Consider the following 16,529-nt stretch of genomic DNA (forward strand, 5'->3'; position numbering starts at 1 on the left):
TGATTCCCATCCAAAAACTTGCAGAAGTAAGTAAGCCTCATTCTGTTTGATTCCAAATAAATGTTGAAGGATTACAAAAGCTTAAGTCTGGAGCAATAACAAAGTTCGTCTAATGTAGGAATCTGTAGACCTTGTTAAATTAGAATTTAGATTTAAAACATATTTTTTGGTTTTGTTTGTAATTTCATATTCTATAGGATACTACAAAATTCTTTTTAAGTAGACGGATTATTTGAAAATTTCACAAAAGATTCTGGCATTCTATTTGCCTAGATATTATTTCAAGAGAGTTATAATTAGAACATAGTTAATAGATAATTCGCACAGTTCATGTACACCATGTTAATATGAATGATCTAGACAGAGTTGCCAAGAAATGGATGACATTAATTTATATATTTAGAAAAACCAATTTTTTAAGGGTTTGGTTTAATATGGTATGAAGAGAGTAATTGTGTGACATGTGCTTTCTTCTCCCTATATGTACCACAGGAAGCCATTTCCTTATTTACGTTCCTCTGTATACATGGAGAAAAATGCTATGTTTGGGGTTTGTTTTCAATTTTGTTTTTGTTTTATTGGTTCGTCCTAGAGCTTGAACTCTTGGCCTGGATAGGGTCTCTGAGCCTGTTTATGCTCAAGGCTCATGACCTACCACTTCAACCTCAGTGCCACTTGAGTCTGGCTTTTGTGGAGAAGTTTTTGGAGATAAGATTCTAAGAAACCTTCCTGCCTGGGTGAGCTTTGAATCATAATTTTCCTCTCTTAGCATAGTGAATATCTATGATTACTTAAAAGTATAAATATAAATAATATTTGCAAGTGTTCTCATGTCAAGAATACCAGTGGAGGAAAAATGATGCAGCTCAGTTTATGGTGGTGTTCTTTTCAGAACAAGGAGGGTGTCACATTAGCAGAGGTGTAGTATTTTTTCAAAATAGAGATAAGGTATTCATGATGTGAATTAAGGAATTTTAAGGTGTCCCTTACAAGTTGGAAACTGTTGGGCTAGTATGACTTTATGGCATAAATCTTGGGATTGATGGTCATAGACATAATAGCTTACTCTTATAAAAAATTGCTTACTCTTGAATAATTAATTATTACACATGCTTCACAGTTTTTTCCTCTATCAGAATGTGGCTATTTTTCTATTTACTTCTCAATCTGTAACACCCCATTGGAAACTGCATCTATTGCAGAATTACATAACATGCAAACAGGTACTGTTTTGAATCTCTTAGGTATGTTGAGAATTTAAAAATGAGTAATTATTAGTCATAGGAATTTTGAAGAACACATATATTCTGTCCTCTTAAAAACTTACTTACTTTTAAAAGATATGGGTTTCCATAGCATTAAACTGTTTTCATTTTTAGAATGAGAAAATACTAAATTTATTCTTTTTCGAAAAATTTGGCAAGTATATTGTGAAAATACTGTCTAGTTGGATAACATGCAAGTTGATTACCCTCTGATAAAGAAGAGGTAATTAATTCAAATTAGATGCCAAATAGTATTGATTTTTAAAATGTTACTACATAAAGAATATTATTTACTGTGCCAATACAGTGAAATTATATTTTATGCAGCTTATTTTTTTCAATTTTATTATAAAAAAGATGTACAGTGGGGTTAAAATAATTGTAAGGTATTAAATCATAACTTTTCAAACTTGGTAACACTCCCTCATTTTTCTCACAGTTTTGCTTCACCCCTTCACCGCTCACAAGTTGTGAAGTACATTTCCAAAATATTGTCTTGTGAGTATTGCTACTGCATTGGTTTGCCTTTTGTCCTTTGTCTCACCATTATGCTCACAATTGTCTCACCATACAGCAGGGATAAACCATACGGGAACACCCCAAAGAAAACAGAAATCACATAGTTCATCAAAAACAACAACCACAAATGAAAAAAAAAATCTGGTTCCATATCTTGGAATTCATTTTGCTTAGCATCATCTAATATGGTAATATATACGCATAACAAAGCCACTAGAAAATAATAGCTGCATGGATACTATATGTTAACATGAAAACAGCATGTTAACATTTTGATGGTAAAGGTGGAATTAGGATTGGTGAATTTGCGGTTCTGATAAAGGATTTTCAAGGGTTTTAAAGTTATGACAAGTAAAATTTAATTGTTCAAAATTTTAACAACTTAGCCTATTAAGAAAATTTTAAATTGCCTGGAAGAATAGGCTTTCATGCAAAGAAATCCAAGGAGACTTAGTAGAGAGGGAGCAATGTGGATGAAGATGGCTCTTTTTCACACTAAACAAACAAACCTCAGAAACCTTGCTGTAAGTCCTCTAGGTTCCCTTGGAATTGTCCTTACCCAGGAACTATATTCTCACTGTTTGAAACCAGATTGTATTGGAATTTAAATTAAAAGTTCTTAAAAAAAATAAGGCATCAAAATTTGTAAATTTACTGTTAATTACCAAACAGTAATTCTCTGAAAAAGATAATTTGAGTCAAAATATTTAGGGAGAAAGTGCCCTCCACAATAAAAGTAGGTGTTGGTATTACACATTTCTGTTTGTAACATTTTCCACAATGTCTTTGGACGTGAAGCAGTGAAACACAGAAAAAAAATCTGATTGGATACTTCAAACCAATGATTTCACATTTCTAAGTGGCTCACAAAAAATAATATTCTTATTAATATGAGATAGTGAAGACTTCTTTTATTACATATGCCAAAAAGTTTAGAAAAGAATTGAGCAAATGGAAAAAATAATAAAAAAAAATTTCTTAGAAGCCTTAGCTAAGCATAATGACTTCAGCAGTGAAGGGAGGCCAAAACTTTTTGATATAAATTGTGTTAGTATCTTTACTCCCTAAAGTGATTTTACAGAGCGCATTTGGCTCACTACAATGCAGAACTGATTGAATGAAGACATGAAAATATATTCCACATCCAAATGAGGCAACTTAAAGAGTTTTAAAAGAGAAATAATGAAGATGTAGCAGTGGTGGAGCCCGTATGGTCCTTCAGCTTCACTAGACTTGAAGCCAAGAACCTCTGATTAATTGGAACTCCGGCAAAAGATAAGAGGACATAGAAGTAGGACATAGAAGCATTGTCCTTTTGTAACAGACACTTTCTTCCAAGGTATGGGTGATTTAACTCTATTCTCCTCCATACAACTTGGTGAACAAATGCAAGACCAAGAGAAAAATAATCTATTGAAATAATTTTGCATAGAATAACTTCACTGTTCCTGATATGGTATCTAAGGAGAATCTTAAGAGAGAAGATAAAAAGTGCAGTATTTATTGGTTTCCTCTAAGCATCTTGTTAGCAAACATATCTTTGAGGTTAGACAATTCTGATTGAACCAACAAGTCATGGAGTACTTATTTTTGTGGGCACTTTAGATACAAGAAGTCTTTCAAGGTAAAAGAAAAAATATATAGCCAAATATTTGTGATCACAGCCTCTTGGACTGTTTTCTGGAGACAAAGATTTACTTTAGATTTCTCCTCATTAACATAGATGTTGTTTCATGGCAACCAAATGCAAGAGGGAAGTTTTATGGACTCACTTGGCCAATTAAACAGCATGAAAGAAGAAAATGGCAAATAATATTTAATGAAATTACTTTGACCAATTACTTTGCCAGAAGAAAGAAGAAAAAATATAATTCAAAAGCAATTTGACTTAAAAGTATCAAGAAAGAGTAGTGAAGAGAGATTAGAGAAAATATAGAGGATTGTTTTCTCTCCAGTGGAGTAATGGGTTCTTGATCTTGTTTCTTCCATTCTACCTCACAAGCTACCAAGTGTGTCTCAGGACTGGATTTTCCAGTTCAGACAGAAAACTCGTAGAAGAAAGATACTGTTTGCAGCAGATATAGGTTATTTATAACCTTAGACAATCTAATTCTGTTCAAAATTCTCCCTATCCCAAACTTCCCTCTTTGAACAGCTTTGTTTGCTTTTCCCAAGACTGCCCTTCATTAACTGATTAAAATTTTGAGTGGTCATATTCATACTCTCTAGAGTTGCTGTTTGGTTGTGATTTTTGTGTGTTTTTGTTTCTTGTTGTGTTTTTTAACTGAATTTTAAAGGGTTGTGCAATTGTGTTACAATTAAATATATCCATCTAATTGTCCAATGCTCCTAGATCAGAGTCACTCCTTCCATCATTCTCAACCAACCCTTTCTCCAAGATTTATTTCCAATTTACCACTTCCTTCATCATATGTGTACATTCAGTATTCTAACTGTACTTGCCCCTTGTTCATTTTTCATTCATTCTATGTCTTTACTATAATTCCTCTCTGGTTTCAACTTCCTGATTGTCATTCTGTTAAACTGTCTATTAATACTTTGAAAAGTTTATATACATTCCATGGAGTTTCAATCCTGCATATTCTTTAACTGATGCCAGTTTATATTTCCATAATTCATTCATCTGCAGCAACAATTTGCAAGACTGGAGATGGGAAGCACCTAAGCATGATTTTATTCTCAACTGTTTGTAAGATTAATCTTTAGTCAAAAAGAAAGTTAAAAAATGGCTTAGAATGTATTCCTAACTATGAATTTTTATAAATGGCTTTGTACAATGGTGTGATTCTTTTATTTTACATGGAATAATATTTTCTACTACCTATAAGTTTTGGAAAAAGAAGAAAATTAAAATTTATTCCTAGAGAGGAATATGATAGAAGTAGAAGACAGATATTATGTTTGTCATATCTCTGATAAGTACCCATATTCAAGACTTAAAGTCATATTTCTTACTATGTTAGACAGAGGGAAAACATAAAATAACATATAATAAGGCAACTATTTGTGATTTTTTAAAATGTACCTTATTAAATGATGAAATGTATTAGCTAATGTTTGGGTTTGAAATTTAGGAGGTTGATCTATTTAACACATTTCTGAAAGGCTCTTACTAAAAAACACAAATTGTGGGTGGTAGTATTTCTACACTTTAATGAATGGTTGAACATGTTTGGCATTAGTGCTGTGTAAATAATTCAACTCTATTTAACTTGCTCCCTACACTTGAAAAACTTGTAATGTCACTAAGTATCATCAACTTGTCAAATGTTATTTTGGCGAAATTGATTTTAACAAGTTTATTTGAAAATGAATATACTTTCAGATTAAATGTAGATTATCATTGGTTTGAGAGTGACATTTTTATACCACAGAACCATGTTGTACTGAAGTCCCAGTGTTTTGAAGCACTCCTTAGTGCTTCAAATGTTTTTCTGAATTACATTTGACCTCTAAGTCAAGTTTTCGGGCTTTGGTAGACCAATTATGGATCTGTCCTTCCAGGAACTATTTTTGGCCCACTTATGTTGGAATAAAATCTTTCGTTAATCATAGGTGAGGGGTATTAAAAATAAACATATGACACTTTGTGAACTTGTTCACTCAAATGGGCTGGTCATCTGTAAGTTGAATGTTTGAATTACAGTACTTTCTCTCAAATTTTGTGATCTCATCCTTCATTTTAAGTTGCCTTGCATTTCACAATTGTTTACTGCTAATTCCTGCATCTCAAGGAATTGGGGCCCTGAAATATAGGAAATGCGAAATTGAGATGGGTCTTCAATTACTTTGTGTTGATATGTTGCATGGGCCTTAGTGAAAAGTCTTGCCCCTGTTATCTGATGATCCAGGTAACTGGGACTTGGGATCCTAGGACCCATGGGTACTGAAGAAAAATAATATTTTTTAGACATCTTAGCAAAATTTGGGAATAATCAGTAGGAATGCTTCAGAAATATGGAGAAAAACAATTTGGGACAGGCGAGTTAAAACAATAAACAGAGCAGCAGAGTAAAATCCATTACAGATTAGAGGAAAACATTGTTTTATTACCATGTGGATTCAGAAGGCAAAGAACAGTTATAATGTATCACAAGTTTATACTAAAAACATTGCATTGATACTTTTTATAGTCTAATATATATTTTAAACCTAATTATTTATATTCCAATTCTATTTATTGGAAAAAAATAAATATCAATTTATTTGTCAAATTATCAACTAATTCTAGTAAGTTTCATTGTGTGAAATATAAAATCAGCACATATAAATATAAAATGTACGACTATATATAAGTAAAAGGCACACATTTTGTATTTTTCTGTTGTAGTTACTGTATCAAAGGCAACTCTGTTTTAAAGTATTATTCCATTATCTCTACCTCAGTGTTTGATAGAGTTAGACCTAAAGTTTTACCATTTGTAGATTTACAGCATGGAGGAAAGAGGAAACTCTGTGATTAAAACATTATCAATTTAATGCCTAATAATGAGGAGAAACATATGCACTTCTCCTGCAACTCTGAAAATATTTGGTTATAAAAAGGCAGTAGTGTAATTTCCTGCCTGGTTGGATCGTAGACAGGCCAGAACAAAAAGTAATCATGCATACGAACAATTTTTCCACCTTCTTGGCATTAGCTACTTTTGAAATGGAAGGTATAATAAACAATTATATTTTGATAAAATACCTTCTACTCTGAACAGTTCTATTTGAACTGTTCATCTCTCTATGATCGCTTGTAACCAAGATTAGTTTTGTTCTAGTAAGAAAATCTTTGCTGTCAGGGTAAGATATTCTAGTTGGTCTGTTCCCACATGAAGAAGGGTAAAGGCTCAGGTAGACATTTGTTCCAGTAACACCTCATTTGGGAAATTGTCAGCTGAAGAAGTTTAGAAGTAGCTCTTAAGCAATGTTTACTTTGAATCCATTAGGTCCACAAAGCTAATTCAGTTGGATAAATAAGTACTTGAAAAAGCCATCACCTTTGGACCTATCTATAAATAATTAAGAGTACGATCAAATACCAAATAAAAAGACTTAATATAGTCATTGACAAAAAAATTTTGCAAATGTGAGCAATCGACTGATCAATATAATTTTTTTCCACTATTCACAGAATTTAAGGGAAATAAGATCGATAGCATTGTTAGGAACAATAAGGTTTCCTTCTTACAAGTAGGCACCCATAGATATAAGCCTGTATAAAGATTGCATCATTAACTACTTAAATTTAGAGGATATTACATGCTTCAGCAGCACGTATACTCAAATTACAATACAGAGATTAACATGGCACTTGCACAAGGATAATATGAAAATTTGAGAAGTATTCCATATTTTTCATTCTTCAGATGCAAGAAATGAAAAACAGTTATTAAAAAGTTGATTACAAAATTACAAGTGTAACAATACACGTAATTCATATTATTAAATTTAGTTTGACATCAGTGTATTAAATCTTCACCTCAGAAAGGCGTTTACATAGCATAAACTTTACAAAACTTTTCAAATTAGACAACACTGACATTTTATCCCAAAGAAAAATAATATTAAGACCTAGAAAAAAAGGAATCAAACTGTTCTATATGGAATGCAATCAGAAAGGACACATTAATGAACCTATATATTATATAATAATGTAGAATTCAAAGTATATCTAGGAGAAAATAAATTATGAACATTATGCAAACATAGAATATAGAATATTTTAAAATATACTTTTTCAGACAATCATCAGAAATATTTTAGTTTCTATACTACTCATTTCAACAGGTAAATTAAAATTATTTCTGATTAAAAAATCACAAACTCTGAAGAAATTATTATACATGTATACAAAAACTATTGAATACATTTTTACATCCAAGGCAGGAAATTCACTTGGAAGAATTCCACGGAATCCATGAATTTTTACAGTAAAATATTGGTGCTGCCGGGCACTGGTGGCTCATGCCTATAATCCTAGCTACACAGGTGACTGAGATCTGAGGATCATGGTTCAAAGCCAGCCTGGGAAGGAAAGTCTGTGGTACTCTTATCTCAAATAAACCACTAGAAAACTGGAAGTGGAGCTGTGTCTCGAGTGGTACAGCGCTCACCTTGAGCTGAAGAGCACAGGGATAGCTCCCAGGCACAGAGCTCAAGCCCCATGATTGACCAAAAAAAAAGATATTGCTCTTATTTGGATTGTGAAAATGTTTTGTAGGGACACAAAAGATGGACTTGCATTTTTGAAATTTAAGAACCTTAACCCGACCATTAGGACTTCGGTGAACAATTTGTACAGCCTTTCACAACTTCATAGAGGTAGTGATACATAATTATCCTTTTGGCAATATCAAATACAGTTTCTTCTATATTGTTCTTCAGGCCTGGTTTTATATAATGGTTCAACAGAAGGCTATCCAGCATATCCTTACTATCTCAATTCTCGAAAGCAAGATGTAAGGCTGTCAAAAGTCCTTTAGTTTGGGGAAGTGGAACTGTGGCTCAAGTGGTAGAGTGCTCCCCTTGAGCTGAAGAGCACAGAAACAGCACCCAAGCCCAAAGCTCAAGCCCCATGTACGACCAAAAAAATAACACCACCACAACAAAAATCAAACAAACAAAAATATTTGGGCTGGGAAGGTGGTTCAGTGGTAGACGCTTGCCTTGCATGCATGAGGACCTAGGTTCGATTCCTCAGCACCGCATAAGCAGAAAAAAAGCCGGAAGTGATGCTGTGGCTCAAGTGGTAGAGCGCTAGCCTTGAGCTGAAATGCTGAGGGACAGCGTCCAGGCCCAGGGTTCAGGCCCCACGACCAGACCAAAAAAAAATTTTAAAAAAAGAGTCCATTAGTTTGGGCATTGGTATCTGTATCATGATGAAGTAAGAAAGAAGCCACTCTGGTATTATTCCACGTATATGCACTGTGCAGGGGTGTGCAGTCATATACAGTTATTGCATGTGCCGCTTGAGACACCAACTCACTGACAATGTCTAAGTGTCCACTGTAGGCTTCTCGAAGAGGGGTATACTCAACATCATCCCTACTATTCACATGAGTGGCCTATTGGGAAAGAAGTCTCCGCACTGTAATAAGCTGAATATTTTCGGCAGCCCAATGAAGAAAATTGCTTGGATCCTTCCCCAATTTTTTTTTCCTGCAATTGATACCATTCCTTACTTTTTCATCTTGTTCCCCATATTCCTAAGAATTGCCTAACCAGAGGCTTTGAGTGCCAATGGGAATGAGGTGTCCATGTATTTCCCTAATAGTTCACATTGGTTGAACTGGGAAGAAATATCTGGTGAATTTTCTGCAACTGTTTATTCACATGGTTAATTTTCTCTTTTTCCAATTTTACTATTCGAAATTATTCTAACTGGAGAGTAGGGAATTGATGGAGAGCAGAGGAAAGATGTTCCTCCGTATGCAAACATACACACTGAAAATGAGGACCAGTGATGTCTTCATGTGGAGCTTATTCTAGGCATGAGAAAATAGGAAATAATGCCTTCTATATAAATGATTTGGGAAATGGCAGAGCAAAAAGTGAAATGATGCAACCAAAAATATAAAAGCAAAATAAATGAGGATAATTATGGAGCAGTCATATTATGAGAACCATGAAAGGTAGAGAGAAAGAAAGAGACAGGTGTGTAATGACCTAGCTAGCCACAAAATCCATGCCTCTGATCAATTTGTAGAACAGACAAAATTTTATTTTTAAAAGAGATGGAAATAGAATTTATGTATTTACTTGAAATTAGTAAATACATTTTTAGTAGCCTATGTAAAGAGACATAACTTTACCAAATTACAGACAATAAAATAAATCATGGATAATTCTAGTAACAGATCTGACTGAAATCAGTTGGATCATACTTTTCTTGTACAATGAAGGAATAAGAAAGTAAAGCAGCTAGAGAAGGCAGGGAGATTGTATCTGTGACAAAACTTTCTGGAAATTGGTATTGAGGATTTCTTACTGGTGATCCACTTGAACTGGAAGCATGATTCTGAAGTATTGCTTGCTGATTCTGAACTATTGATTTGATCATTATATTCTCCAAGAAGAAAATGAGAATTGATAGTGAAGGACTACTAATACATTTTGACCTTCTCACTAAGCACTTTCAATCATCAAAATCACATGAAGACAATAGACAGTCCTACTTTTTAGATGAAAGCAAGTGTCTTATAAAAAGAAGGAATGTATGTAGTCATGCAAAACACTTCTATTTTACCAATGCCTCATACATTTTTCTAATGTTAGGTACCAATAAATAATGGATCTATTAGAAAGCTCTTAAGACTCAAATGTTCAATAGTGAGTTCTCTTACACTATATCATGGTATTTTTTGTGTATGGTTTTAAGAATAAATTTACATTACTAACATGAATTTCTGACAAGACAGTATCATCACTGTACATCTTGCTTCTATACTCTCATTTTAAAATTACCATCTAAGTATGTACATTAGATAACTATAGAGGAAAAAGTAGAAGCCACACTGATTGCTTAGGTCTTTAGTAGTAGTTAATCAGAAAGGTGAAATCTGAGCATTGTGGTTTGAAAGCAGACCAAGAAAAAAAAGTCCATTAGATTTTGATTTGAAAGTAACCAGCAAAAGCTAGAAATGGAGCTGTTGTACAAGCAGTAAAATGCTAGCCTTGAGATAACTGAAACAAAAAAATAAATTCTGGGACAAAGCCAGGCCCTGAGTTCAAGCCCTAGTATTAGCACCAAACAAATAAATTAATTAATAAGGTAATTAATTAATTAAAAATAAATTAAGTGGTCACATGTGGAGAGGCAGGTAAAATGTAACATGCGTGGTAATGGTTTATGTATTATTTTGTAATAAGGCATATTATCATTTGTGCTAATCACTAATATTTTATTTGGACTTTTTTGTACAAAAAACCCTGAATTTAGCATGCATGTATATGTGTGTGTACATGTGCGAACATGTATGTATGTGTATATGTGTGCGTGTGCTGTTGCAATGTTGCTTGCCAATGTGGACAGGGTGAGGCTGAAAAAGCTAAGTGTGTTGCAATGTTTTTATTTATCAGTGTTCTGTCATGTCATTTCAGTGGAACCACCCTTTGTACATATTATTTGTCTAATAATAACATCATAATCAAAGCATTTACAATATTAAGTTAGAAAAAGAGACCGCTTTCAGATTGTATTGTATGTTAGATAAGAAGATACAGACATAATTAGTTAGTAAGTTATTGCTATAAGATGATTGTCAGTACAAAATACGTATTTGACCTCTTAAATTGGTTATACTTTTAAGATACACTCATGGAGTGATTTGGACCGACTTGACCAAACAGGTATTATTCTCTGGTGATTCCTGTGAAACACAAGTTGGATAAACTCTTTCCGGATTTCTGTTGAAAATCACTTTCTTTGCAAGATTATATTTATTCTCACTAAGAGATAATCCAACCCATATTATGTTTGACTATCCCATCTTATTCATTGAAAATAAGTATTGTGGATATGCTTGTTAGATATTCCTTTCAAAAACGAACAAACAAAAAGCAAGTGTCATGTCCAGATTGTGGATGCATTTGAAGGTGTTTTGTACATGCACAGGTATCTTTACTAATGGCTCTTTTGTGGGAGTAACTATGGCAACTTTAACAAATAAGGCTTTTTGAATATCTGTTCCAATATACATAACATCCCAGAGCAAGTCTTGCAATTTCTGAAAATCCTTTGAATATTTTAGTATTTTTTCATGTCATTGACTGTAGAGCTAAAATTTCTGAAATAAATATTGTTAAGATCTGAAAATGTAAGTGGGTTCATATGCTTTTTTATGCTTCATTTTATGGAAACCCAGTTTTTATGAAAGTAAATGGAACAGAATAAAAGAATGTAAGTGAATTGGGTAAGCTAATATTAGTATAATTTTGTTTTGAATTAATAGTCCATTGAATGTAGATGATGCAGTTAAATTATTTCTTCTCTACTTCAGTTAGTTTTAGAATCTTTATAGTTACGAGAGAACTTTTAGTATAAACAAAGGTTTTTTAAAATGATTAGGGTTAACCTTGTGTTTTTTGTCCTACTTCCAAGAAAATGAGTTATTTTTAAGTGTTAATAGTTTATCATTATCATTATCATAGGGAATCATTATCCTTTTCATAGGGACTTAAAAATGCAGTAGTATTGATTTCTTTTTAAACCAATTTTATTCACAAGTTGGAGAGTCTTTGATTCAAAATTAGGTCTTGGTGTATATGATTTTTAACCTCTCGTTCCTAACATTAATGATAGATAAGACTGCATTTTTGGGTATATGAAAGGTAAAATATGTATCTGGGGTCAAATGTGATTTTTATATCAGTCTTTCTTTAATAACATTTTAAAGTAGTATATTTCTCTCAAAATGTTGGGTATAAAAAGCAATCAAAATACTTCTAATGGTAAACAATTTAGGTGAACTACAATGTGGAAACAATTGCTCCAAAAGACCTGCAATCTATTTCCATCAGAAATTGGGCAGGTCATTCTTTCAGTAAGACTGTGTTAACCAGAGATGGGGTCCCCAGGCAGTGCAGTGTTGAGTGAAGGGATAAAATATGATTTCTACTATTTTGAGCTAGAAATCAAGAATGTTATAGTTTGGCAGTTTCTTTCACCAGGGAGGTATAAATTGATTATGAACTTGGAGTTTTCGTATTACAGTTACTTCTTATTTTCTTTTTTTGTTGTTGTTGGTCATGAGGCTTTAACTCTGGGCTTGGGTGCTGTCCCTGTGCTCTTCCACTCAAGGCGAGCGCTCTACCACTTGGACCACAGTGCCACTTCCAGTTTATTAGTGGTTTATTAGAGACAAGAGACTCACAGTCTGTCCTGCCCGAGCTGGCTTTGAACCACAGTCCTCAGATCTCAGCCTCCTGAGTAGCTAGCATTATAGGTGTGAGCCACCGGTGTACAACTTAGTTACCTATTTTCTAACAAAGATAAAGTGAAATATTATTACAGTGTGCACAATAATTTTGGGAATTTTCCTAGAATTAGTAGACTGAGTGCTGGTATTTAGTTATAAAATAGAATGAGGTTAGTTCATATGGTGGGAATGGAACGAAGGCTAACACTTACCATGTGTACAATGTTGTACTAGTAATTCCAACTCTGAAGACTTAAATATCATCATCTTAGAATTAAAAATAGAAGTAGTTCCACTTTATGGGATTATTGCGAGGATTAAATTAGGTACCAAAGGTAAAGTACTTGGAAAAATAATCAGAGTTTGATACTTTCTACCTGTTATTTTATCATGTGATATATTCTAATATTTTTACTGTGATTTTTATATTGTCTATTTAGGATATGCAAAGTGATGTATTGATATACATTGCGTTGTTCAATTTTTTGACATTATGAGGAAAATACCTGAAAAGAAAATTTCTGAGAAGAAAATTATCATATTGACTCATGGTTTATGATCAGATGTCTCCATTGTTTTTAATTATATTTTTATTAAATAGTTGTACAAAGGGATTTCCATTCAACGAATCAGTTTATAAGTACAATGGATCTTTACACAACTTTCTCACATCCTTCCAAACCTCAACCCACTTTCGTTTTTTCTAGTTTCATACTATCTGCATTGAATATTATGGCTTCACTCTCTACTTCCATAAGTCTCTTTATTTCTTCCCTTTGACTTCCCTTCACATTTTCCAAGTGGTAGTCTCCTGGTATTCATTTTGTTGGATTAAAAGTTCAATTTTATAAGAAATTACACCTGTTATGTACTCCTCTACAAATAGCATGCTTTGATTAATACAGTTGTTTAACTTGCATAAAATTCTGACTTCTAAATATGCGACCTTTTTGTGTCTGGCTGTGACTTCGTTTACTTAACATAATTTTAGATCTATCCATTTCTTTGCAAATGTTGTAACTGTCTTTACAATGGATGGGTGCAATCCAATTGTGTATATGTGCAACACTTTCTCCAACCATCCCTCTGCTAAAGTGCGTCTGGGCTGTTTCCATAAATTCTCTACGGTGAATAGTACAGTAGTGAACATGATTCTGAGAGTGATTTTACTCTAACGTTTTAGAAGAATTCATCACTATTTTTCTGGGAGCAATCCTCTAGCTATTTGCCAGAATTAGCACATCCCTTCCTTCATCTCCATCACAATGTTTTTCAGGTCCTTAAAAACACACTACCCCCTACAGGTCTCAATCTGCTAAAACCACACTGTGCCCATATTCTTTTGTTGTTGTTGTTTTTCTCTGTCCGGTCGAGGGGCCTGAACTCTGGGCCCCTCTGGCGCTGTCCCTCAGCTTTTCTGCTCAAGGGTAGCAATCTACCACAGCATCATTTCTGGCTTTCTTCTTTTTGCTTATGTGGTGCTGAGGTATCAAACCCAGGGCCTCATGCATGTGAGGCAAGAGCTCTACCACTAAGCCACTTTCGCAGCTCAGATGTGCCCATATTCTTTTAATACATTTTTTTCATAATTTTACACATAATTTAGTGAGAACCTTCTATGTACTTTTCTAATGTGGGAATGAGGTATATGACAATAGAGTAAAACTAAGAGATATGGAATTTAATTAGCTATTATCATATTTAAAATAATTTTCAGCTCTAACCCATAGCCACACTTAACTATTATTTTAATCTTTATTTGATTACTTCACCTATCCCCTAAATTATAACATGTGATTTAAATACGAAGACAAAAAAGTGTGGTTTGACTTTGACACTCATGTGTGAGGATGCACAATATGGGCAACTAAAGGGATTGGAATTAATAGTCATTATCCATTTTGTTAAATGGTTTTCTCAAACCGATTCTCACAATTCATATTTCATTCAACAACAAGAAACATGACAATTCCCTTTGCTTTGCTCCTCATTAAACTTGTTTCCATGTTATTTTATTATGAAGGATGATTTCATAAATCTACTATAGATACAAAAATATGTTAAAATATTTCTATATGTATGCATTGTTATAAATATACACATATATATTATAAAGGTTATAATGATAAATTATAACTTCTGTAACTGTACAATTTACTAAATTACTAAAAACATGGACGACTCAGGCCTGGAATCCTGGTTACTCAGGAGGCTGAGATCTGACAATCATGGTTTGAAACCATCCTGGTCAGGAAAGTCCATGAGCCTCTTATCTCCAAACAACCAACAGAAAATCAGAATTGGAACTGTGGCTCAAAGTAGTAGAGTGATAGCCTTGAGAGAAAAGACTCAGAGATATCACCCAGGCTCTTAGTACAAGAACTAAAATCTACCCCCAAAAAGTATTTAATTTACACCTGTGTAAATAGAGTATTACCTTCACCCAAATGCACATCCATGCTCATTTGCAAGGTAACTCTGTTATGTCTGGAGTACCTCATAATATTATCACTTATGTAGAAAGTATTGCAATATGGGTAAACTCTATCTCTCTCATGGATTTTTCTCCACTCAAATATTCAAATCTTGCAATTATACCCATTATACAAAGTCATAGCTTTTTTTCTTTAATACCCATAATATTGGAATTTGAATTGAGTGTCTTGTGTCTCCTAAATGGATGTTCTTACCACTTTGGCATGCCTCCAGCCCTAAATTGTCCTGATTAACTTTCAGATAGAATCTTGCTTCCTACTTGTGTATGATCGTGGGCTCAGTCTACTTCATGTTATTCTTCCTGGAATTTAGAATAACAAGTGCCTGCATTAAGTACAGATCTTTCTGGCCAGTCTGAGCTTTAACCACTATCCTCACAATAGTAGACTCCCATGTAGTCAGGATTTTCATAAGCTTATCATAGCTATTTTTAAAAAAATCTTTGCATTTCCTGCAGGTTCTTGAGTACTGAGTTAATTTGTGTTTTCTTGGGTTGTTTTGGTTCTTTTGAATGAATGTGTTGAGTTGTTCCTCATTTTTCCTTTTGTTTCTTTCACTCAAGTTCTTACCTATAGTGCTGAGAAACCAATATTTCTTTCTCAAGATAGTAAAGGTGAACATTATTTATTCCAAAACAATTCCAGTAATATTTAAACACCTTTAGAAATTTCGAGAAGATGGCGGAGGAGAATCTGGTGTCTAAACAAGCTCTCACATAGAAAGCAGTTCTAGTGTTCCAGTGAACAGTCCTAGGCACACCAAGTGTGCCATCACAGTACAGAGAGTTTGGGCAGAGAGGGAAAATCCAGGTAAGGAGACAGATCTGAGCATTTTCCAGCAGCCATGGCTGAGGTTGCTGTGCCGGCTGTGGTGGCATCCATAGCTGCCATAACTACAACCCAGAGAGTCTGGGACAAATGTGTCAGATGCACCGGGCGAGCAGATTTTACTCAACACCAGCAAGAACTGACAAGTAGCAGATATCATCATCCTGCAGATAGCAGACCAGAGGCTACCCAGGAACCAACACTCCAGCGTGAGTACAAAACTGACATCTTCACTCCTTCTCAAAGGGAGCAGAGGAGGGAAGGCCAACCCACCTTCCAACACCGGAGATATCCATCTTTGATGTAGACAAAGGCCTGGCTAAGCAGCTAGATCCAACTCAGTTCTTTGATGAAAACAAAAGAATCTTTTATCGAGTCACAAGTACCTACCCTGATCTGCCATTCTCAACTCCACCCATGGGAAAGTCACCACAAAGAGGCAGAGAAAGCTACACCCACTAAAGAGTAGCTTTCTTCACTGAGTAAACAGAGCCAGC

The 16,529-nt window shown here is 34.0% G+C and overlaps 1 pseudogene; it reads left to right on the plus strand.

Moving 5' to 3' along the window:
• Positions 1-7,052: 7,052 nt before the first annotated feature.
• Positions 7,053-7,149, plus strand: LOC122102697 (annotated as a pseudogene).
• Positions 7,150-16,529: the final 9,380 nt, after the last annotated feature.

This window comes from Dipodomys spectabilis, unplaced genomic scaffold (assembly GCF_019054845.1).
Source record: "Dipodomys spectabilis isolate Male_0828 unplaced genomic scaffold, ASM1905484v1 ptg000829l, whole genome shotgun sequence".
NCBI classification, from domain to species: Eukaryota; Metazoa; Chordata; class Mammalia; order Rodentia; family Heteromyidae; genus Dipodomys; species Dipodomys spectabilis.